At 42.5% G+C, this 23,196-nt stretch overlaps 1 long non-coding RNA gene across 2 annotated transcripts in view; it reads left to right on the forward strand.

The window, feature by feature from the left end:
• The first annotated feature begins 96 nt into the window (after positions 1-96).
• LOC110130265 (uncharacterized) overlaps positions 97-23,196 on the forward strand; it is a 30,636-nt gene continuing 7,536 nt past the window's right edge. The window contains exons 1-2 of one of the 2 annotated variants that reach the window (XR_002311791.2): positions 97-681; positions 13,228-13,352. This is a non-coding gene — a long non-coding RNA (uncharacterized lncRNA). Of the gene's footprint in view, positions 682-1,849; positions 4,375-13,227; positions 13,353-23,196 lie in introns of those variants that run through there. The other variant, XR_011491534.1, reaches the window with a different exon arrangement.

Raw genomic sequence — 23,196 nt, forward strand, 5'->3', positions numbered from 1 at the left:
CCGCCCGGGCAGTCCCGCGCGCCGGGCCCGAGGGGGCGGGGCCAGCGCGGAGGCCACACCCGCCTAGGCGGCTGGGGCTCGCTATTGGCTCCTTTGCTCGGAGTCGAGGGCGCGCGCCCTGACGCGGATTGGCTGCACGTGAGACGTCTTTTACCTGGGCTGCCGGGCGCTGGCGAGCGCTCGGAAAGGACGGTTCACCTCCTCGTGAAGTGCTTACCGACGCTATAAACATGGAAGGATGGCTAGGCCCCTTTCCCGTCACCCTGAACGGGCCTTGCGGGGAATTCAGGAACTTTCCGCAACCGGGAAATGAAAGCTTTGGATTTAGCTGCCCAAGGCATCCGGGTAGACATCTGTTTGCTACATCCCCGTGGCGCGGCCGTTCCTGCACCCTCACGTGTTTCATCCGCTTGCTCGCCCTGAAAACCCAACCGCTTGAAACACAGGGAACGACGGCGGCACACATACCCCACATACTCCGCACAGCCTTTTAAATGATGCCCTTATTCCCTGACTTAGAATTCTGGTCTTTCCCAAAATTTTCTATGACACCACAAACGTGCTTCACACTCTTGGGAAACAGTGATGATGGGTATACAGTATATAAGGTCGAACGTGCCCTTCATTTATACCACAGCTAAGTGCGCTGGTGGGTCCGTGGAGACGTAACGGATGCCTAAGGTACACAAGAACTGGGGGCCTGGTGGCCGGGGGTGGGGGGTGGGAGTGGGGGTGGGGAAGACTGCTTATTCGCTTCAAACAAGAAGTGAATAGGCAGAAATTAGATTTGAGTAAATTTTATCTTTCCCATTGATCAAGATTTTGAAAAAATACCTGTCTTTTTCTATTTTTCTTTTTTTAATTGTTTTCTTCATTTCTGTTTGTTTTTTCTTTTCTTTGAAATAGTAACTTTTTTTTTTACCTTTGATTGTTGTTGAATCAGAACCATCAGAACCCACACACATAAAAGAGCACCCACCTAGGGAACATAAAGCAGGTCTTTGTTCCAACCAACTTTCTTTTGGTCTGGGATCTGCCCTCTCCAGATCTTCCACCTCCCCTCCTCTTCTGTTTGAATATATCAGAAACAAAATTTTTTTTTAAAGAATTGGTGACTAGAACAATACTGGCAAGGATGAATTTTTTAAAATAGGAAAACAGGAAATCACCATCACAGAATCCTTTACAAGTGTTAGCTGTAGTTGTCTGTAGACAAGTAAAAATGTTCCTAGAACTCTCATCTCAACCATCACCATACCCCAAATTCATTTAACCTCATTCCCCCTCTGCACACAGAACAGCCTCTGTCAGTGGAAAGAAGGATGGACTTACCTCCAAAATCCCTTTAAATTTTGAGATTAGGAATTGCTATGTCTGATCAGTTGTCTAAGGTCTAGTCTAAAGTGATAGGAAACATTTTTGATCACTCACCTATTAATAAAAATGTTTGCCCTCTCTCACCTCCCATAATGCTTATTTAGCTTACCATAAATGTCATGGGGACTTCCCTCCTGGCTAAGTGGTAGACTCTGCCTGTAAATACAGGAGACATGTGTTCAATCCCTGAGTCAGAAAGATTCCCTGGAGAAGAAAATGGCAACCCACTCCAGTATCCTTGCCTGGGAAATTCCATGGACAGGGGAGTCTAGTGGGCTGCAGTCCATGGGGTTGCAAAAGTCACATGATTTTGTGAGTAAACAACAACAAAAGGCATGGACTTAGCAGCCAAAAGGACTAATCAAAGTTTGGCTTTGCCACCAGCTACACAGTATCAAAAGGCAAAAAGATATGACACAGGAAGATGATGCCCCCCCCCCCCCGCCCAGATTGGTATGTGCCCAATATGCTACTGGGGGAGAGCAGAGAAATAGCTCCAGAAAGAATGAAGAGACTGGGCCAAAGCAGAAATGACGCTCAGATGTGAATGCGTATGGTGATGAAAGTAAGGTCCAATGTAAAGAACACTGTTGCATAGGAACCTGGAATGTTAGGTCCATGAATCAAGGTAAGTTGGATGTGGTCAAGCAGGAGATGGCAAGAGTGAACATCAATATTTTAGGAATCAGTGAATTAAAATAGATGGGAATGAGCAGATTTAATTCAGATGAGCATTATATCTACTACTGTGGGCAGGAATCCCTTAGAAGAAATGAAATAGCCCTCATAGTTAACAAAAAGAGTCCAAAATGCAGTACTTCAAGAAGCAACAATTAGAACCAGACATGGAATGAACTGGTTCCAACTTGGGAAAGGAGTATGTCAAGGCTGTATATTGTCACCCTGCTTATTTAACTTATATGCATAGTACATCATGTGAAATGCCAAGCTGGATGACTTGCAAGCTGGAATCAAGATTGCCAGGAGAAATACCAACAACCTCAGGTATGCAGATGTCACCATTCCAATGGCAGAAAGCAAAGAGGAACTAAAGAGCCTCTTGATGAGGGTGAAAGAGGAGAGTGGAAAAGCTAGTTTGAAACTCAACATTCAAAAAACCAAGATCATGGCATCCAGTACCATCACTTCACAGCAAATAGGAAAAAAATGGAAACAGTTGCAGCTTTTATTCTCTTGGGCTCCAAAATCACTGCAGACAGTGACTGAAGCTTAATGAAATTAAGACCCTTGTTCTTTGGAAGAAAAGCTATGACAAACCTAGACAGCATATTAAAAAGCAGGGACATCACTTTACTGACAAAGTTCCATCTAGTCAAAGCAATGGTTTTTCCAGTAGTCATGTATGGATGTGAGAGTTGTACCATAAAGAAGGCTGAGAACCGAAGAAGCGATGCTTTCAAACTGTGGTGCTGGAGAACTCTTGAGAGTCCCTTGGACTGCACGGAGATCCAACCAGTCCATCTTAAAGGAAATCAGTCCTGAATATTCATTGGAAGGACTGATGCTGAAGCTGAAGCTCCAATACTTTGGCCACTTGATTCAAAGAGCCAACTCATTGGAGAAGATCCTGATGCTGGGAAAGATTGAGGGCAGAAGGAGAAGGGGACGGCAGAGGATGAGATGTTTGGATGGTATCACTGACTCAATGGACATGAGTTTGAGTAAACTCTGGGAGTTGGTGTTGGACAGGGAAGCCTGGCATGCTGCAGTCCGTGGGGTCGCAGAGTCAGACACGAACAGCGACTGAACAACAACCTGTGTCCTTGGCCACACCCAAATTTTGCCTTAGTTTCTTCATTTGTAGCATTAGGATATTTAAATTATCTACTTCACAGCATCATTATGAAGATAAAATGACTTAATATTTGTAAAGCATAGTGCCTAGTACATGGGAAGGGCTATAAAGGTAAAATATATATAATTAATTGTGTATAAAATAATATATATAATATATGCACACATGGGGGCCTTCTCTGGTGGCTCAGACAGTAAAGAATTTGCCTGCAATGCAGGAGACCTGCGTTCAGTCCCTGGGTCAAGAAGATTCCCTGGAGAAGGGAATGACTACCGACTCCAGTTTTCTTGCCTGGAGAATTCCATGGAGGAGCCTGGCGGGCTACAGTCTATGGGGTCAAAAGGAGTCAGACACGACTGAGCGAGCAACACTTTAGCCGACTGTAGTTATTTAAATTAAAATGTTTGTTCCTGGGGGGATTTCCCTGGTGATACAGTGAATAAGAATCTGCTTTCGAATGCAGGGGACACAGGTTTGATCCCTGATCTGGGAAGAATTCCCGTGCCTTGAAGTAACTCAAGCCCACGCATGGCAACTACCAAACCCACCCTCTAGAGCCCTGGAGCCGCAACTACTGAAGCCCATGCCCCTGGAGTCTGTGCTCTGCAAAAAGAAAAGCCACTGCAATGAGAAGTCCTGGCACCGCATCCAACAGTAGCCCCTGCTCACAATAGCTAAAGAAAGCCCGAGCGCAGCAACGGAAGAGCCCAGCGAACCACAAAGAAATAAAAAATTTAGCTCCTGGGACTTCCCTGGCAGTCCAGTGGTTACGACTCCTCCTTCCAATGCAGGAGCTTGGGTTCAATCCCTGATTGGGGAACTAAGATCTGCATGCTGCACAACTTGGCCAATAAATAAATAAATAAGTAAATAAGATCACTTCATTAAAAAAAAAAAATTAGTTCCTCCATCATATCAGCCACATTTCAAGTGCTTAAAGGTCATATAACTACTGAACAGTGTAGATATATTTCTATCATTGCAGAGACTTCTATTGGATAACACTGACAAAGCTGAAAAAAGCAAGCGACTCAGGCAGTATGATCAACTCTTGACTTGAACTTGTAACTGGGGTACCCTGTTCAAATCGAGTGATAAGATCTCTCTCTGAGCCTCACATCTCTATAAAATGAAAATAAAAATAGGAACTACCTCATGGATTGCCACACAGAGAAAATGAGGTAAGGTGTTAAAGTCTTTGGCAGAGTGCCTAAGAGGAACTTGGAAATGTTAGTAAAATTTGAGTTTAACCCAATTCTACAAGCCTGAAGGGTAAAGATATTATCCTTGACTCTAGCAAGTAAGCTTTTAAAGGATATGTATTTTGGAAAAGACAAGAATTTGGTTAACTTCTAGTTGAAAACAGAATATTCAGAGGAAGATGACAAATACCTGGATTTTAATTACTACTGGATTTCTTTTTTTTTTTTTGGTAAAGAATCCACCTGCAGTGCGGGAGACCTGGGTTTGATCCCTGGGTTGGGAAGATCCCCTGGAGAAGGGAATGGCTACCGACTCCAGTTTTCTTGCCTGGAGAATTCCATGGGCTGTATAGTCCATGGGGTTGCAGAGAGTCGGACACGACTGAGTGACTTTCACTTTCACTTCGCTTTCTTTTTTACTTTTTTGAAGTTTTTTGGCTGCACTGGGTCTTCACTGCTGGGAAGGCTTTTCTCTCGCTGCGGCGAGCAGGGGCTCCTCCTCATTCAGTGCACAGGCTTCTCACTGCGGGGGCTTCTCTTGTGGAGCACGGGCTCTAGGCACACAGGCTTCAGCAGTTGTGGTGTGTAGGCTCAATAGTTGTGGCACGCAGGCCTAGTTTCTCCGCAGCATGTGGGGTCCTCCCAGACCAGGGATCAAACCCATGTCCCCTGCACTGGCAGGCGGATTCTTCACTGAGCCACCAGGGAAGCCCACTACTGGATTTCTTTGTTCCTGGTCTTCTCCCGGTGGTACCCATTTCAGTAATGGCACTGCCACCCACAAATGTCATGAGTCATCACTACACCATCCCCTTTCCCATCTTCTCTAACCAATCCTTTTGCCTCCAAAATATGTAGGATCTGCTTCCAAAACACTTTATCTGGTCTCTTCCCCTCTCTTTGTGTCCCCTCTGCACCAAGAGCATACAGGCTGTATCAACCCCCCGCCCAGGCGGCCATGTACCTGGTGCAGGTTGTAGTAGTAGGACAGCCTTATGGAGGAGTCCCTTTCCCTCTAAGGCAGTGTCAATTTAATATTCATCACCAATATTCTCTGGCAGGTGTCAGTAAAGTGTCTTGTTCTAATAAAAGTATTTTATAGCAATTTTTCAACAAGATGGAAATGTCTTGAGGAGTAGAATACTCTTCTAATTTGCCCAAAGATGCCACATGGGGTATAACATTTCTCTTTCACTTAGAACAAAATGCCAGCTCATCACCAGGTCCTACAAGGCCTAGCACAACCCAGCCTCTACTAGTCTGTCCGTCTAAAATGATGCCCCACTCCACCAAATTCCAGTGATGTTGACCTTCTGTTGTTTTGAAAATAGATCTTGTTCTGTGGTGTCCACCACCTCGGCCATTTCCCTACCTAGACAGTCCCAAGTCCTCCCCACCCTGCCCTTCACATAGCTGTGGCCCCCCCATTTTCTGTCAGGCCTCTGAGCCCTGAGAGGGTACCCTGTGTGTTTCCCTCTCAGAACCCGGAGGTCTGTCTGGAAACTGTAAGCTCCTAAAAGCAGGGAGCTCAGTGTCTTGTTCTCCTTCTGTCCCCAGGTCCTAAGAGGACGGGAGGTCAGCGGTTGTTCGTTTTAGCATTGTTGCCACCCCTTTCTACACTCTGCTCTGCAGATGGGGAGCAAACCTAGAACTCCGTTCTAGTCCCTGAGGACTTTTCCCTTAGTGGTTCCAGGGTGGATTCTGCCGTTGGAGACATATGTGAGATCGGAAAGGCAGAAGAAAAAGAGAAATCATTTCTCTCCAGTATAGCTTCAGGCAGCTCAGATAACAAGGGACTGTTTTCCTAGACTCGTGGAAAAAATGAGACAAACCTGAAAAAAAATGGCATTATATTTTCTAAAGCTGGGGGAGGGGGCCGAATTCTAAAAAAGGGCAGTAGAAATGTTCCAGATTTAAAGAGGCAAAAGAGACATCACAACTAAATGCAATACGGTCAGCCCTCTAGATCTGTAGATGCCAAATCTGAGGATACAGGGGTCTGACTATTATGCCATTTTATACAAGGGACTTGAGCACCTGTGGATTTGGGGATCTGCACACAGCATGGTGGGGGAGGGAGGGCTTCCTGGAACCAATGCCCCTGCGGATAAGGAGATATGACTGTATCCGACCATGTGCTGGGTCCTGAACTGATACTGAAAGGGGAGAATGATACAGAGGATATCGTTGGGTAAACTGACAAAATTGGAATGTGAACAGAAAACTAGGTAAAAAGTGTTGTGTCAGAGTTAAATTCATTGTTCTGGCTAAGAATAATAACCAGAGAACATCCCTGCTTTTAGGATATGCACACTGAAATATTTAGGGGCAAAGGACTATGATGTGTATAACACCTGCAAATAACTCAGAAAAAAATTAATATAATATATGTAACTTAAATGTTAATGACTTCCCTGGTGGCTCAGGCGGTAAAAGCGTCTCCTACAAAGCGGGAGACCCAGGTTCAATCCCTGGGTGGGAAAGATCCTCTGGAGAAGGAAATGTCAACCCACTCCAGTATTCTTGCCTGGGAAATCCCATGGACAAAGGAGCCTGGCAGGCTAGAGTTTGTGGGGTTGCAAAGAGTTGAACACAACTGAGCAACTTCACAAATGTTAAGTATAAAAGAGAGAAGTCACCTAAGTAAGTGATAAAGTAAATGGAGTAAAATATTAGCAGGTGAATTTGTGTAGAGTATATGAATATATAGGTACTATTTCTATTCTTTCAAAATGTAAATTTGAAGTTATTCACCCAAAAAACAATAGTTAAAATATCTATACGATGAAGCATTAAATAAACTAAACTGATTAACGCAAGACAAACTAGAATAATTCTCTTAAATATCCAGTCTCAAAATAGGCCCGGACTGACAGCTACAATTAAAAAACAATACATTTTATACTTTTTTTTCTGTTAGTAATTCACCAGTGAACAAAAAGTGAATTTACTTTCCTTGAAGAAATTAATGCTGCTTGGCTATGGGAAAATAACCTATCATACACAAAGTGACTTACAGTGTAAAATACTTAAATTTTTTAATAAAAAAAGCCTTATAAAATACTTAGCTATCTTTGGCAGGGTTATGCATAATTCCTTTCCTTCTTCTCTGTAATTTACCAATCCTCTATAATAAGTACATATTGTTTTATTTTTGTAAAAATCACCCAAGGCATACTCATGGGTAAGTATTTCAATGAAGTATGAATCATATTCAAATGCTCATACACAAAAAGACACAATGTCTGCTTTCTTTGATAGAAAATTCCTAAATGATTTACATATTACCTTCTGTGCCAGTGGTGGGAAATTATGTAACAGATGCCTTATTTCTCAATATTAACATCTGTAAATGGCAAATAAAACATTAGCTTCAACATACAGTTATCAAGTAAGCTTACCATATATAGAGCTAGCTCAAAATAAGTATAGAACCTGCAAAGTTGGAACAAAAAATTCATCCAAAACTTTAAATCCATATATTATCAAAGGAATCTACTTTAAAGAGCAATATATTTTTTCTAGAATACTTGTATAAATAGGTGGTTCATAGTTTACATGAACATAGTTTACAATAAATTTATATAAAGAGAAGAAATTTAAGCATGATTCATTAATTCATTTTCAAATAAAAATTAAAACTTTTACAGTTTGGAGCCAGATAGACCTGGGTTCAGATTTCTGATACTGCAACATATTAACTAAATAACCTGGGTAAATGGCTTAACTCAATTTTCTTATTAGTAAAATTTGTAAAATGGGAACAATAATCCCTGCTCCCTAGGACTATAAAGATTAGGGGTAACATGAGTAAAGCACTTAGCATATAACAGGTGCTCAGTACACAGTGGATGTGGTGTTAATTGTTGTAGTAGTAAATGTTTTCCTTTTTTTTTTGGACCTTACCACGTGGCTTGTCGGATTTTAGTTCCCCAACCAGGGATGGAACCCAGGCCCTTGGCAGTGAGAGCACCAAGGACAATAAGGGAACTTCCATGTTGTTGTTATTGAAATTATTATAAAATCAAAATTTTACATGAAAAGGCAGGAAATAGTATATTAAACCTTGACATGCCTGATTCACAGATCCCTGGCCAATACATGCAAAGAGACCTCCTCCATATTTGTGCCTCACTGTACACTTAAAACTGAGAACAAACAACGACAGTTCACAAGTAGCATACATCTTATGTGACAAGTGGTCATCCAGCTGCAGCCACAAGACTGTGCTTCTCACCTGAACCCCCCCCCGACTCTGGAGTCACCCCCAACACTCTTCTGCAGCCTCTACTTCGGCTCACGCCACTCACAGCTCTCTTTACTTCTTAGCTAAAGCCCAGCCACCAGGCCTGGCAGGCGCCAGGACAGGCAGGATAGATGGAACAGGTTCTAGAAGAGAGGCAAGGTGGCTGGACCCAGAGAAAAGGTCCAAACTCCTTGCAGCACAGTTGCCTTGCTTCACTGCAACTGGGCCTCAGCACACATAATCAGTGCCCGTTTCGTTATGACTCACGCATAAAGAAGTCCAAATCTGGAAGTGAAACTGAGTGCCAAGGCAGCCAAGAAACAGGGAACAGAGGCAAGAGATACAGACGCACAGCCAGGGACTGCAGGACTTGGTGCAGAGGACTGTTTCCAAGCTGGGGTCAAAACTCCTAAAGGTTGGAAAGGATGTTTTGATGTGGAAAACACTGCAGAGCTTTCTGGTGGTAATGCAGAGCTTCTTCATGGTAATGCAAAGTTATGAATGGCCTCATCCCATCACTCAGTACCTTCTCCTCACTTCCTCCAAGTGCTGAATTTTTTTCCACTTACTTTTCCTCCAAAGCATCTCCAGCATATCTTCTTATTTTCTCCCAGCCTCTACTTTTCTGTAGGAGGATCCTGATACACAGTCTCCTTTCCCAGAAATGGAGTACGTGTCTATGTAGGTGTGTGTGTGCTTAATCACTACAGTCGTGTCCAATTCTTTGTTACCCCGTGGACTGTAGCTCGCCAGGCTTCTCTGCCCATGGGATTCTCCAGGCAAGAACACTGGAGTGGATTGCTATGCTCTCCTCCAAGGGATCTTCCCAACCCAGGGAGATGGAACCCACGTCTCTTAAGTCTCCTGCATGGGCAGGGAGGTTCTTTACCACTAGCGCCACCTGTGTCTATATATAAGATAGTGCTAAGTCGTGTCCAACTTGCAATCCCATGAACTGTAGCCTGCCAGGCTCCTCTGTCCGTGGGATTCTCCAGGCAAGAATACTGGGCTGGGTTGCCATTTCCTTCTCCAGGGGAACTTCCCTACCAGGAAATGAACCCAGGTCTCCCACATTGCAGGCAGATGCTTTACCAACTGAGCTATGTGGGAAGTCATGTCTAAGTATAGAAATACAAATGTGTACATCATCACAGATTTGAAGACCAAAATAATCCACAAACATCTTCCACTTGAGGAAATGGTTCAGATGGGAAGTGAATTAGCCTTATTTATTTAAATGGCATAAGGTATGTAGGGAAGACAAACAAGGACCATGTACATTCTAGCAAGGGGAGAAAATATAGATAATAAACATGATAATTGCAGACAGTGATAGAAAGTAATAAAAGAAATACACGTGGGAAGTACCATGACATCACCCAGGACTATTTAGGGTGTTATTGTTGTTGCTAAGTCACTAAGATGTGTCTGACTCTTTTGCAACCCCATGAACTGTAGCCCACCAGGCTCCTCTGTCCATGGGAATTCAAAGGCAGGAATGCTAGAATGGGTTACCATTTCCTCCTCCAAGAGATCTTCCCAACCTAGGGATAGAACCCATGTCTCCTCCATTGGCAGACAGATTCTTCACTGCTGAGCCACCAGGGAAACCCTATGGGGGATACTTTACCTCTCAATATTCATCAACCCCACCACCATTACTCTTTCTTGCAAAGGAAAACTGGTAGCTTCTCAATATTATGTAAGTCACTGTGCAAATGCATCTTCAAGACAAGTTCTTTAGACGAAAGTCACCACCAACTCCTCCCACCATCACATACTCTCAACCAGATTACTGCCCCTAAACTAATCTTCTATAAAAATTTTGGAGCCATCACAGAGTTTTTAATGGAAAATAATTGGCTATTTTAGATAGGATGATTCATTCAGCTGGGCTAAGGAGATGACAATGCATTGAAGGATGAGAAAGAGGCAGCTCTTGAAAGAGCTAGAAAAAAGATCAGTGTGGCAAATGCATATGTGTGCTCAGTCATGTCTGACTCTCTGCAACCCCAAGGATGGTAGCCTGCCAGGCTCCTCTGTCTATGGGATTTCCCAGGCAAGAATCCTGGAGCGGGTTGCCATTTCCTCCTCCAGGGGATCTTCCCAACCCAGGGATAGAACCTGTCTCTGGAGTCTCCTGCATTGGCAGACAGGCTCTTTGGGAAGCCCAGTATAGCTCAGGGAGAAGCAGATGTATCAAGCATAATGAGGTAGCCAAAGGCCGTAAGAGTTCTTACTTGAACGAGAAGGGCTTGAACTGAAGGGTGATAAGCGGGAGAGTGTTTTTGTTGTTTAGTTGCTAAGTCATGTCTGACTTTTTTGGTACCCCATGGACTGTAGCTATATATTACAATGTGAGGAAGACACTATTTGTTTATATGGCATGATAGCTATATAAAAATTGGGACAGAAAACAATAAGGAAATTTATGAAAGGTTAGCTGTTCTACTTTAATCTTTCTAATATTTTATGCAATTCCTATTCTTTTAATCAGCTTTATTGTTGTTGCTTAGTCACTAAGTCATGTACGACTCTTTGCAACCCCATGGACTGCAGCACACCAGGCTCCCCTGTCCTTCACTATGTCCCAGAATTTGTTCAAACTCATGTCCATTGAGTCAGTGATGCCATCCAGCCATCTCATTCTCTGCCATCCTCTTCTTCTCCTGCCCTCAATCTTTCCCAGCATCAGGGTCTTCTCCAAAGAGTCGGCTCTTCATATCAAGTGGACAGTTTTGGAACTTCAGCTTCAGCACCAGTCCTTCCAATGAATATTCAGGGTTGATTTCCTTTAGGATTGAACTGGTTTGAACTTCTTGCCATCGAAGGGACTCTCAAGAGTCTTTTTCAGCACCACAATTTGAAAGCATCAATTGTTCAGCGCTCAGCCTTCTTTATGGTCTAACTCTCACATCTGTACTTGACTACTGGAAAAACCATAGCTTTGACTATATGCACCTTTGTCAGCAAAGTGGTGTCTCTGTTTTTTTTTTTTTTAATATTTATTTATTTTTATTTATTTGGCTGCAATGGGTTTTCTTTGCAGCATGTGGTATCTAGTTCCCTGACCAGGTATCAAACCCAGGTCCCCTGCCTAGGAGTTTGGCATCTTACCCACTGGACCACCAGGGAAGTCCCAGTATCTCTGCTTTTTAATACATTGTCTAGGTTCATCATAGCTTTCCTTCTAAGGAGCAAGTGTCTTTTAATTTCATTGCTACAGTCAACATCCACAGTGATTTGGGAGCCCAAGAAAATAAAATCTGCCAGTTTACATTTTTTTCCCATCTATTTGCCATGAAGTGATGGGACTGGATGCTATGATCTTGGTTTTCTTAATGTTGAGTTTTAAACTAGCTTTTGCACTCTCCAGAAAAACATCTATTTCTGCTTTATTGACTATGCCAAAGTCTTTGACTGTGTGGATCACAACAAACTGGAAAATTCTTAAAGAGATGGGAATAACAGACCACCTGACCTGCCTCTTGAGAAATCTATATGCAGGTCAAGAAGCAACAGTTAGAACTGGACATGGAACAACAGACTGGTTGCAAATCGAGAAAGGAGTACATCAAGGTTGTATATTGTCACCCTGCTTATTTAACTTATATGCAGAGTACATCATGAGAAATGCTGGGCTAGAAGAAGCACAAGCTGGAATCAAGGTTGCTGGGAGAAATATCAATAACCTCAGATATGCAGATGACATCACCCTTATGGCAGAAAGCAAAGAGGAACCAAAGAGCCTCTTGATGAAAGTGAAAGAGGAGAGTGAAAAAGTTGGCTTAAAACTCAACATTCAGAAAACTGAGATCATGGCATCTGATCCCATCACTTCATGGCGAATAGATGGGGAAACAGTAGAAACAGTGACAGAATTTATTTGGGGGGGGTTCAGAATCACTCCAGATAGTGACTGCAGTCATGAAATTAAAAGATGCTTGCTCCTTGGAAGGAAAGTTATGACCAACCTAGACAGTATATTAAAAAGCAGAGACATTACTTTGCCTACAAAGGTCCATGTAGTCAAGGCTATGGTTTTTCCAGTAGTCATGTATGGATGTGAGAGTTGGACTATAAAAAGGCTGAGAACTGAAGAATTGATGCTTTTGAACTGTGGTGTTGGAGAAGACTCCTGAGAGTCCCTTGGACTGCAAGGAGATCCAACCAGTCCATCCTAAAGGAAATCAGTCCTAAATATTCACTGGAAGGACTGATGCTAAAGCTGAAACTCCAATACTTTGGCTAACTGATGCAGAGAGCTGACTCTTTGGAAAAGACCCTGATATTGGGAAAGATTGAGGGCAAAAGAAGGGGGCAACAGAGGATGAAATGGTTGGATGGTTATCACCAACTCAATGGACATGTGTTTAAGTAAACACTGGGAGATAGTGAAGGACAGGGAAGCCTGGCATGCTACAGTCCATGGAGTCGCCAAGAGTCAGACAAGACTTAGCTACTGAATAACAACAAAGCAATGAAGCCCAGGAATTTTATTTGATAATTGAAAAAAGTGATGTACTTTCTCCTGGGGACATGAACAACGAATCACGTAACCTCAGGACTTTTGGTATCTATCGTAGGACCATGAAGAAATCTCCCTAAGATGCAGCTCACATAGTGGAAACCAGACAGAGAGAGGAAAAGAAATGAGACCTTGATACTGACAAGTCTTATCTGCAACCTGAACCATCTCTAGCCTCTTTAGGTGAGTTAATGAATTCCCTTCATTGTTTAGGTCAGTGAAGCTGGGTTTTCTGTTGATTTCAACCAAAAGACTCCTATTTAATAATACCAACACTATGACCCAGTCACCTTGAGTGAAAAATACACACATTTTTTACTTCAAAATATAGTTAAACTGAACTCAAAATGTATAGAGCATCAGTCAGTTCAGTTCAGTTCAGTCACTCAGTTGTGTCTGACTCTTTGCATCCATCTGCAGCATCTAAAAAACATTTTTACAATTGAGAACACTCCAGATTTCCAGCTGCTGAGGAGTGTCATTCCTCAAGTGTTGACTGGTTGACATCTGCTTGGACAAACAACCATGGGCAGCTCTCTGCACTCCAAGCTTTTCTCAAAACTATCTGCTGAGCCATCGGGTTGGACGCCACTGAGAAGAAACCTTGGTGTCTTGTGAAAACCTCATCCAAGGCCTGACCACCCCTGAATGGAGAGCAGGCAAACAGAAAAACTCCTGTGCAGTCAGAGGCTTCTAACTTCCTGCCCTGTGGTTTGAATGGTGAAGTCTGAGTATGTGCTATGCAGTTCCAAACAGTGTGACTGAGTCAACCTAGAGGCTTCAAGGTAAGAGAAAAAGGGGAAATGGAGGAACATTTTTAAATCCAGGGAGCCGTATTCTCCCTTTCATTCATATTTCTAACTCTCCTGTCCTCTTACCACATTTGACCAACTGGAGAAGCCTCCAAGATAGGATGATGTAACAACATAAAAATTGTCAAGGGAGAATTTCCAGAGATTATAGAGTGAATGAAACACATGATTTGTGGTCTTCTCTGTCATACAAACCCATCTTCTCTTGGGTCACCATATTTTTCCTTTTTCCTCTCTCCTTCTTGGTGTTGACAAATACTAAGGCATTAAAAGAAGAACTTTTTAGACTTCTGTGGTAATGACAGATAAAGCAGATCCATTAAATGTAAAAAAGAATTTTTAAAGACTTAGCAGTTTGCAAGATGGGCACATGATTTGACAGGTCCTTCAAATGCAAGACTATCTTGATATATACACTTTCGCTTATTGCAAATCTCAGAAGGGCATTTATATTAACTTTTGGGTAATTTCAGATCTAAGCTGAAGCCCTAGTGTCAAAGTTAGTTTTATAAATCTCCACGAACTATCAAAGAAAGCCATATCTGCCTTTTTTGTTGTTACTGCTATTTTGATCTCACAGCAAGCAAAGAATGTAGGAGAAGGTAAGGGCATAATCCTCACCTGTATACACGGAATGAAAGAAGGTGATTCTAGAACAGTGGAGGAAAATATACACAGAAAGTAGGCAAGATGACTCATAAGTACAAGCACTAAAATAGCTCGGCTTTTGTATGTGGTGTGACACGTCCGCCAACAACTAACTAATGTAATAGAATACTGAATCACTTGGGACTAGATTTATTTAACAGCTCCTGTCAAGTGCACCTACATATGTAGAACCTGCTGCTGACTTTCAGCAAAAATGTCTATCAGTCTGAGGGGGCGGGAGGGTGGGGGAGCGGCAGGGAGGTCACCCACTGGTCGGTGCCAGGGCAGCAGCTGCCCTTGCTTTAATGAGGTCCCCCTCACTTTGCCTTCCACCTACCCGTCTGATGAGCACGGGGCGTTCAGAGGCGGAGTCCCAGGGGCCCTGCTGAGGCTGAGGGCGGACTCTCCTGCCGTCTCTCTCCTGCAGGCCTCCGGCTGCTGTGGGCCCTTTTCTCCTTCCAGCCAGCCCCGCGTGTTTCATCTCTGGCTCCATTTTGCGCCTTCCAGGCTGAGGATCCACATCTGCTTGTTTCACGCGGTCTCTGCTCCTTGCTCACAGAAGCAAGCGCGTCCTTTCCAAGTCAAGGCTTCATGGGGCACTGGTTCAAGGGAGCAGACAGGGAAAGAACAGCAAGTGTGGGGAAGCCTCAGGGCTCAGGAAAACTTCCCAGGGCCCCACCTGGCTCCCCCGGACATCCCTCGGCCTCCGCACACCCTGATTTCCTGGCACTGACCAGTGCCAGGAGGACAGGGCTCACCTCTCTCTGGTGTGGGGCGAGGGGCAGGTGAGAGCCCCACATTCCTGCCGCCTCTCCCCCAGGGCTGATGCATTCCTGGGCCTGCGGTTCCAATCAGGACCGAATGACGGAATCAACTGGTATCCCCTCTGACATCATTTTCTGAAGTTAAAAATTCACATTTCTGAGGTGTCCTCAGGCCAAGGACACGTCTTCCTATGTACTCCCTACTCCATAGGAAAACAACTCTCTGCGGGCCTTCCCTCACACAGCTCGCAATAGAGCAGTCAGGCGGTATGTCTCCAGACCTTACTCTGTTGCTTGCTTGCTCCCTGCGTGGTCTCGGGCACACCACGCAACGCCATTAAGCCTCAGTTTCCTTGCCTGTGGAACTGTGGTAAGGTCTCAAAGAGATAGTCCATGTATCACTGATTTGGGGACACGTTTGGGAAATCCCATGGACGGAGGAGCCTGGTGGGCTCCAGTCCATGGGGTCAGGAAGAGTCAGACACGACTGAGTGACTTCACTTTCACGCATTGGAGAAGGACATGGCAACCCACTCCAGTATTCTTGCCTGGAGAATCCAGGGATGGGAGCCTGGTGGGCTGCCGTCTATGGGGTCACACAGAGTTGGACACGACTGACGTGACTTAGCAGTAGCAGTGAGAATTAACACCAGCAAGGAGCTCTCCTCAGTGCTCTGTGATGACCTAAACGGGGAGGACATCTTTTAAAAGTGGGGGGGGGGGGGCGGGGATCTATGTATAGGAACAACTGATTCACTTGGCTGCACAGCGGGAACTAACACAACATTATAAAGAAACCATACTTCAATAAAAATTTTTTAAAAAAGAATTAACACCAGGACTCTTGCCAATTAACACCAGGACTCCCACACGTAAAGGAATAATGCCTGGCGTGGCAGGGGCCTCCTGGACTTTGCTCCATCACTGCAGCTGGTGACTGTTCTGACCAGTTGGCACCTTGGCAACCATCCACCGGTTGGCAACCATGGTTGCCAAACATTTTCAATCTTCATGTTGGTTCTACTGTGAGTACTGAAAGCTTAGTCACCTAGAGAAGTATGTGCTAATGGGTCTTTAAAGTGTGGGCAAGGCAAGACAGGAATCGCAACCAGAAAGGATGGGAGGGGCTGGGAGGGAGCAGATGGTAAGGTGGCTTTTGTCTGCACCGTGATAGGCAAACAGGATCTTAATGGCTTGCAGCCTAATAGAGAAGCTCAGGAAGACTGTTGTATTACCTTCCGTGGCCACCATAATGAATGACCAGGAACTGGGCTTAAAAACAAAAGAAATTTATTCTCTTACAGTTTGGGAAGCCAGAAGTCCAAACTGCCTCTGCAAGTCTTGGCAGGGCCATGCTCCCTCTGAAGATTCTAGGAGGTTATCCTTTGTTGCCTCTTCCAACCTCTGGTGACTGCAACTGTTCATTGGCTTGTGGCAGCATCACACCAATCTCTGCCTTCCTCTTCACATGGCTCTGCTCAATGAGTTTCTATGTCTCAAATCTCCCTTGGCCTTTCTCTTGGAAGGACATCTGTCATTGGAGTTAAACCAGGATGATCTCATTTTGAGAGCCTTAATTATATCTGCAAAGACCTTTTCTGAAGATAAGTTCAAATTCACAGGTTCTGGGGGTGAAGATTTGAACATCTCTTTTGTGGGGGGCGGCCACTATTCTCTACTATCACCCTACTACAATTATACACAAAAGCAGAAGACTTTGCACATAGACAGCACTTAAATACTGTAGCTGATACATATCTTCACTGTGCTTGATAATTTTCAGAAGACTGTAATTCTATGACATGGAAGAGTGTGAGGGGGGAGCCTTGGTGCCTACCCAGAAATGCTCCCCAGAAGCATTCTGCTGCTCTGCTCTAGAAGGGAATCTGTCTCCTCATCTTTTCCAGCTTCTAGAAGCCACCCACATTCCTTGGCTCCTGGTCCCACATCACTCCCTCCTCCACTTACCATCACATCTTTTCTCTCTCACTCTGACCTTCCTGCCTCCCTTTGATAAGGATTCTTATGGTTTATTGAGTCCACCCAGATAGTCCAGGATAACTGTCCCATCACAACATCCTTCATTTAATCTTATCTGCAAAGCTTCTTTTCTGTACATTTGGGTTCCAGGGATTAGAATGTGAACATCTTTGGGGGTTATTATTCTGTTGACCAGAGTTGGGAACTTGGGTTTCATTCTAAGAGCAGTAGGACTCAGTGGGTTTCAAGGAAGGGATTGAAACCAGCAAAACTAGTCTATGGTACAAGCAGAAGAATCATACTGAATAGCAGAGACAAAAAGACTGGCCATGGCCAGAGGGTTTTAAAGTTTAGAAGCAACTTACACAACACATTTAAACTTATAAGCTAGCTGGCCATGTGTAGGAAAACTGGTTTGGGTCTTTCTCAAGCAATCCTTGGAAGTTTTTGTGAAGCCCCGAGTCCCAAGATGCCTTTGGTTATTATTATAGGTGGACAGCTGGACAAGGTGGACCAGATGACTATTTGGGTCAAGATTCTATGCCCATGATGAGTAGGCCAGGTGTGGGTGTGCCTGGAGTAATGCTGTTTTAGTAGACACAGTTCCTGCCCAAGTGTTGTCCCATAGAGAAAGATACCAGAACCAATTCAGGAACAAGAAAATGGCCAAACAGCCATAGGAAGGAATGCTGTGAAACTTTCAGAAATCCAGAAATGTGCATTACGTCGATTCCCAGAAATGCTTTATTAACACTAAGTACAAAGGGTACATGGAATTGTTTGTGTGGATTACATGTGTGTTTAAGGAATATGTAAATCACTAAAAATTTTATAAAGATTTAACTTCTCTCTAAAGTTTGGGAAGTTCATTCCAACACATCTGGGCTTCTGGCAACAGCTTCTTGTCTCTGATCTTGCTCAGAATTGCTCAGAATGCCTTCCAGAAACTCCTTTAGGATTGGCTCTCCCTGCTCCTCTCTTCCCTGGTTTCTGATCCCATCCCTCCCCGCTTCCACTCTCTTTACAACCTCCATACTACCTTATTTAGATGACCTGTTAGAATAAAGCTCCTGAGCCCACTGGCTGGTCCAGGAGTCCCGGCTCGCCCTTTACAGATACAGGTGAACAGGCTTCCTGCCCGTGTCACTCAAAGTCAGACCAGCCAGACCAGTCCAGCAGGTTTCATCTCCAAGTAGGGGATCAGAGAGATGAGATAATAATTCCTTTCCAGAAACACATTGCCTGGAAAAGTTACAAGTTATTTACCAACTAGTATAAGAAAAATTGTGCTCAGTGAGAAATTTTTCATAGCAACACAAATCTTAGAGCTGACACTGAATATTGGGATCCAGAAAGGATGTTATCCGATTACACCTTGATGAGGAAAATGAAACACACATGAAGAAGCCCAAAATGCCCTTCAGGAGACAGGAAAACAATATGGTTATGATGTACAGTTGTCCATTACATCAAACCATATAGCCTGGCATTGGGGAGCAGGGAAGAATAGTGTAAAGATTCAAAAACACAAACATCCTGAACTCAGATTTCCAAGCTCAACCTCCAGCTCTGTCACTGATGCTTTTGAACAAGGGATTTAACCACTCTTTGTCTTAGTTTCTATACCTGCTCAGTCTGGATAATAATAGTGCTTTACTTTATTGGGTTGCTTTGAAGATTAAATGAGTAAATATATAAAAGCACTCAGAACAGTGTCTGGAATGTAGCAAGCACTCAGTGTGTATTAGCCATTTCCTATCTGGCTCCTCAAATAAGTGGCGCCCATGAACCAAAACTCACAGGGCACTGCAATTTTATCTACTGATATAAGCTCCACGAAGGCATCTTGATGATAGCTGGATTGAAGCATGTTCTGTCTGGTGTATGGTTTGTTGGTGAAGCAAGATGCTAATGAGATCACAGGGCGGAAGAGTGAAGTCTCCAACCATCTCTCAAGCATAAGCCACTGGCTCGAAGGACATCTGGTCACCATTACTGACTATTATTGGACTATGGACCTCCTTATTGGGGAAATTACACAGCCATAGTCAGCATATGTTAGGTCTTTAGGATCCCATTCCTGAATACATAAGAATGCATTTTACCACCACCCAGAGGATTGAATAAGGATAATTCAAAGAAAATAGGAAAAGAATCCATATAAGAACATGTTGATGCGCAACTTTGAATTGCTTAGAACTGAGACAAAATATCACATGAAAAGAGGCAGAGACAGACAAACATGCATAATCTTGGATAAGTCACTTTTCATTTTACCAGTTTCAGTTTCCTTATTAACAAAGAGATGGAAGTGTAGATGGTGACCTAGATCAGCCTACTGGAAGACCAAATCCTTTCTTACGTGAAACACCCAGAATCTCATATAGCACATTATTAGAAAGACTATCTTAGAGGATCTGTAATAAGAAGTATCCCATTTATTCTGCCCCCTGAAACTTCTAATCCAATTCTGAGAATATAAAGAAATACTATGCTGTAGAGGAAAAAAAAAAAAAACATAAGAAATTAACATGTGATAAGTATTATTAACTAAAGTACAGATTCAAATCTCACACAATTTTTTGCTAGTGTACATTATTTGTTTTCAAACTTTATTCAAGATTCCACTTTGTATTTAGTTGCATTGAGCAGCTTCAGCTACATGCAACAAATTCTGGTAAATTCTCTTTTCATTTTTATTCTGTTACAAATATTTTCTAGTTTTACTTATTGTGGCTTCTTAGATATAACCATTATGTAAAAGTGGACATTTAACTTGCAAGTACATGGGGTTTTTAAGTAGCTTTGATATTAACTTCTCATTTAAACACTTTCTTCTCTGCAATCACCCTCTGTGTTTTTTCAGTCTTTTAACTTTATTGAGGCTTTCAATGGCTAAGTCAAAGATCTCTCTTGGTAAATGTCACATTGCACTTGAAAATATGTGGGTTATTTTCAAATATCTTTTGATATTGATTTCTAACATAATTCCACAGTGATAAGAGAACAGACTCTGTATGATTTCAATACCTTTAGACCATGAAATTTTTGTACCTTTTTTAAATGTCCCTGGATATGTCCCAGTATCTCCTAGTTTATAGTCTATGGGAACTTGGATAGAATTTGTATCCTACTATTGTGTGAAAATTGTATAAATAATAATGTTGAATTGGTGCATGGTGTTTTCAAATCTGCTAAATGCTTCTACTTTTAATATATTCATTCTATTTTTGAGAGTTTGATATTGGAACTCTAACAAAAAATCTTAATTTACCTACTTAAAAATAATTGTAGTATATAGTGGAACTATATGTAACTTTGTTCTATATTTTCCAAGTCTCCTGTAAATATGTTATCATAATTGCTTTCATAATTTATTATAATATCAAAATGCTTTCATAATTTAAAAAGTTAAGAAGAAAGAGAAAAAAGAGAAAGCGAGAAAACAATTCAATTTATAATTTCATTAAAAAGAATAACATACCCAGAAATAAACTTAATCAAGGAGGTGAAAACTGTAAAACACTGATGTAAATCTTAAAACTGTAAAACACTGATGAAGGAAATTGAAGATGATACAAAGAAATGAAAAGATAGCCTGTGTTTTTTGATTGGAAGAGTTAATATTGTTAAAAATGTTCATACTACTCAAAGCAATCCACAAATTCAATGCCGTTCCTATCAAATACCAATGGCATTTTTCACAGAACTAGAAAAAAGTAATTCTAAAATTTGCAGTGGCCACAGGACTGGAAAAAGTCAGTTTTCATTCCAATCCCAAAGAAAGGCAATCCCAAAGAATGCTCAAACTACTGCACAATTGCACTTATCTCACACACTGGCAAAGTAATTCTCAAAATTCTCCAAGCCAGGCTTCAGCTGTACGTGAATCATGAACTTCCAGTTGTTCAAGCTGGTTTTAAAAAGGCAGAGGAAACCAGAGACCAAATTGTCATCATCCGCTGGATCATCAAAGAAACAAGAGAATTCCAGAAAAACATCTATTTCTGCTTTATTGACTATGCCAAAGCCTTTGACTCTGTGGATTATAATAAACTGTGGGAAATTCTGAAAGAGATGGGAATATCAGACCACCTGACCTGCCTCTTGAGAAACCTGTATGCAGGTCAGGAAGCAACAGTTAGAACTGGACATGGAACAACAGACTGGTTCCAAATAAGAAAACGAATAAGTCAAGGCTGTATATTGTCATCCTGCTTATTTAATTTATATACATCATGAGAAATGCTGGGCTGGAAGAAGCACAAGCTGGAATCAAGATTGCCGGGAGAAATATCAGTAACCTCAGATATGCAGATGACACCACCCTTTATGGCAGAAAGTGAAGAAGAACTAAAGAGCCTCTTGATGAAAGTGAAAGCGGAGAGTGAAAAAGTTGGCTTAAAGCTTAACATTCAGAAAACTAAGATCATGGAATGTGGTCCCATCACTTCATGGGAAATAGATGGGAAAACAGTGGAAAGAGTGGCTGACTTTATTTTTCTGGGCTCCAAAATCACTGCAGACGGTGATTGCAGCCATGAATTAAAAGACTCTTGCTCCTTGGAAGGAAAGTTATGACCAATTTAGACTGCGTAATAAAAAGCAGAGACATTACTTTGCCAACAAAGGTCCATCTAGTCAAGGCTATGGTTTTTCCATTGGTCATGTATGGATGTGACAGTTGGACTATAAAGAAGGCTGAGCACCAAAGAACTGATGCTTTTGAACTGTGGATTTGAGAGTCCCCTGGACTGCAAGGAGATCCAACCAGTCCATCCTGAAGGAGATAAGTCCTGGGTGTTCATTGGTAGGACTAATGTTGAAGCTGAAACTCCAGTACTTTGGTCAGCTTATGCAAAGTGCTGACTCCTTTGAAAAGACCTTGATGCTGGGAAAGATTGAAGGCAGGAGAAGGGGATGACAGAGAATGAGATGGTTGGATAGCATCATCGACTCAATGGACATGGATTTGGGTAGACTCCAGGAGTTGGTGATGGGCAGGGAGGCCTGGCGTGCTGCGGTTCATGGGGTCACAAAGAGTTGGACATGACTGAGCAGCTGAACTGAACTGAACTGAATTCTAAAATTTATATGGAAACACAAAAATCCCTGAATAGCCAAAACTATTTTGAGAAAGAGGAACAGAGCTAGAAATATCATGTTGCCTGATTTCAAACTATACCACAATATTACCGTAATCAAAACAGTATAGTACTGGCACAAAAACAGGCACACAGATGAATGGAACAGAATGGCCCAGAAACAAGCCTAAGCATACATGGTCAATCGATCCATGACAAAGGTGGCAAAAATATACACTGGGGAAAGGACAGTGTCTTCAGTAAAGGGTGTTAGGAAACTGGACAGCTACTAGCAAAAGAATCAAAATGAACTACTTACTTAGACCATATAAAAAATTAAAATTAAAATGGATTAAAGACTTAACGGTAATCTGAAACCACAAAACTCCTAGAAGAAAACATTAGCAGTACACTATCTGACATAAATCTTAGTAATTTTTTAGGTCTCTTTAGGCAGGTGAAACAAAACCAAAGATAAACAAATGAGACTGTATCAAACTAAAGAGCTCTGTACAGCAAAGCAAAGCAAAGCATCAACAGAATGAAAACGTCCACCTCCTGAATGAGGAAAGATATTTGAAACAATATATCTGATAAGAAGTTAATACCCAAAATACATAAAGAACTCATACAACTCAACGTCAAAAAAAAAAAAGAAAGAAAAAACCTGATTGAAAAATGCAGAGAGGACCTGAATAAACACTTGTCCAGAGAGACATGCAGATGGCCAACCCACGGA

Source organism: Odocoileus virginianus, chromosome 15 (genome assembly GCF_023699985.2).
Source record: "Odocoileus virginianus isolate 20LAN1187 ecotype Illinois chromosome 15, Ovbor_1.2, whole genome shotgun sequence".
In the NCBI taxonomy this organism is placed as follows: domain Eukaryota; kingdom Metazoa; phylum Chordata; class Mammalia; order Artiodactyla; family Cervidae; genus Odocoileus; species Odocoileus virginianus.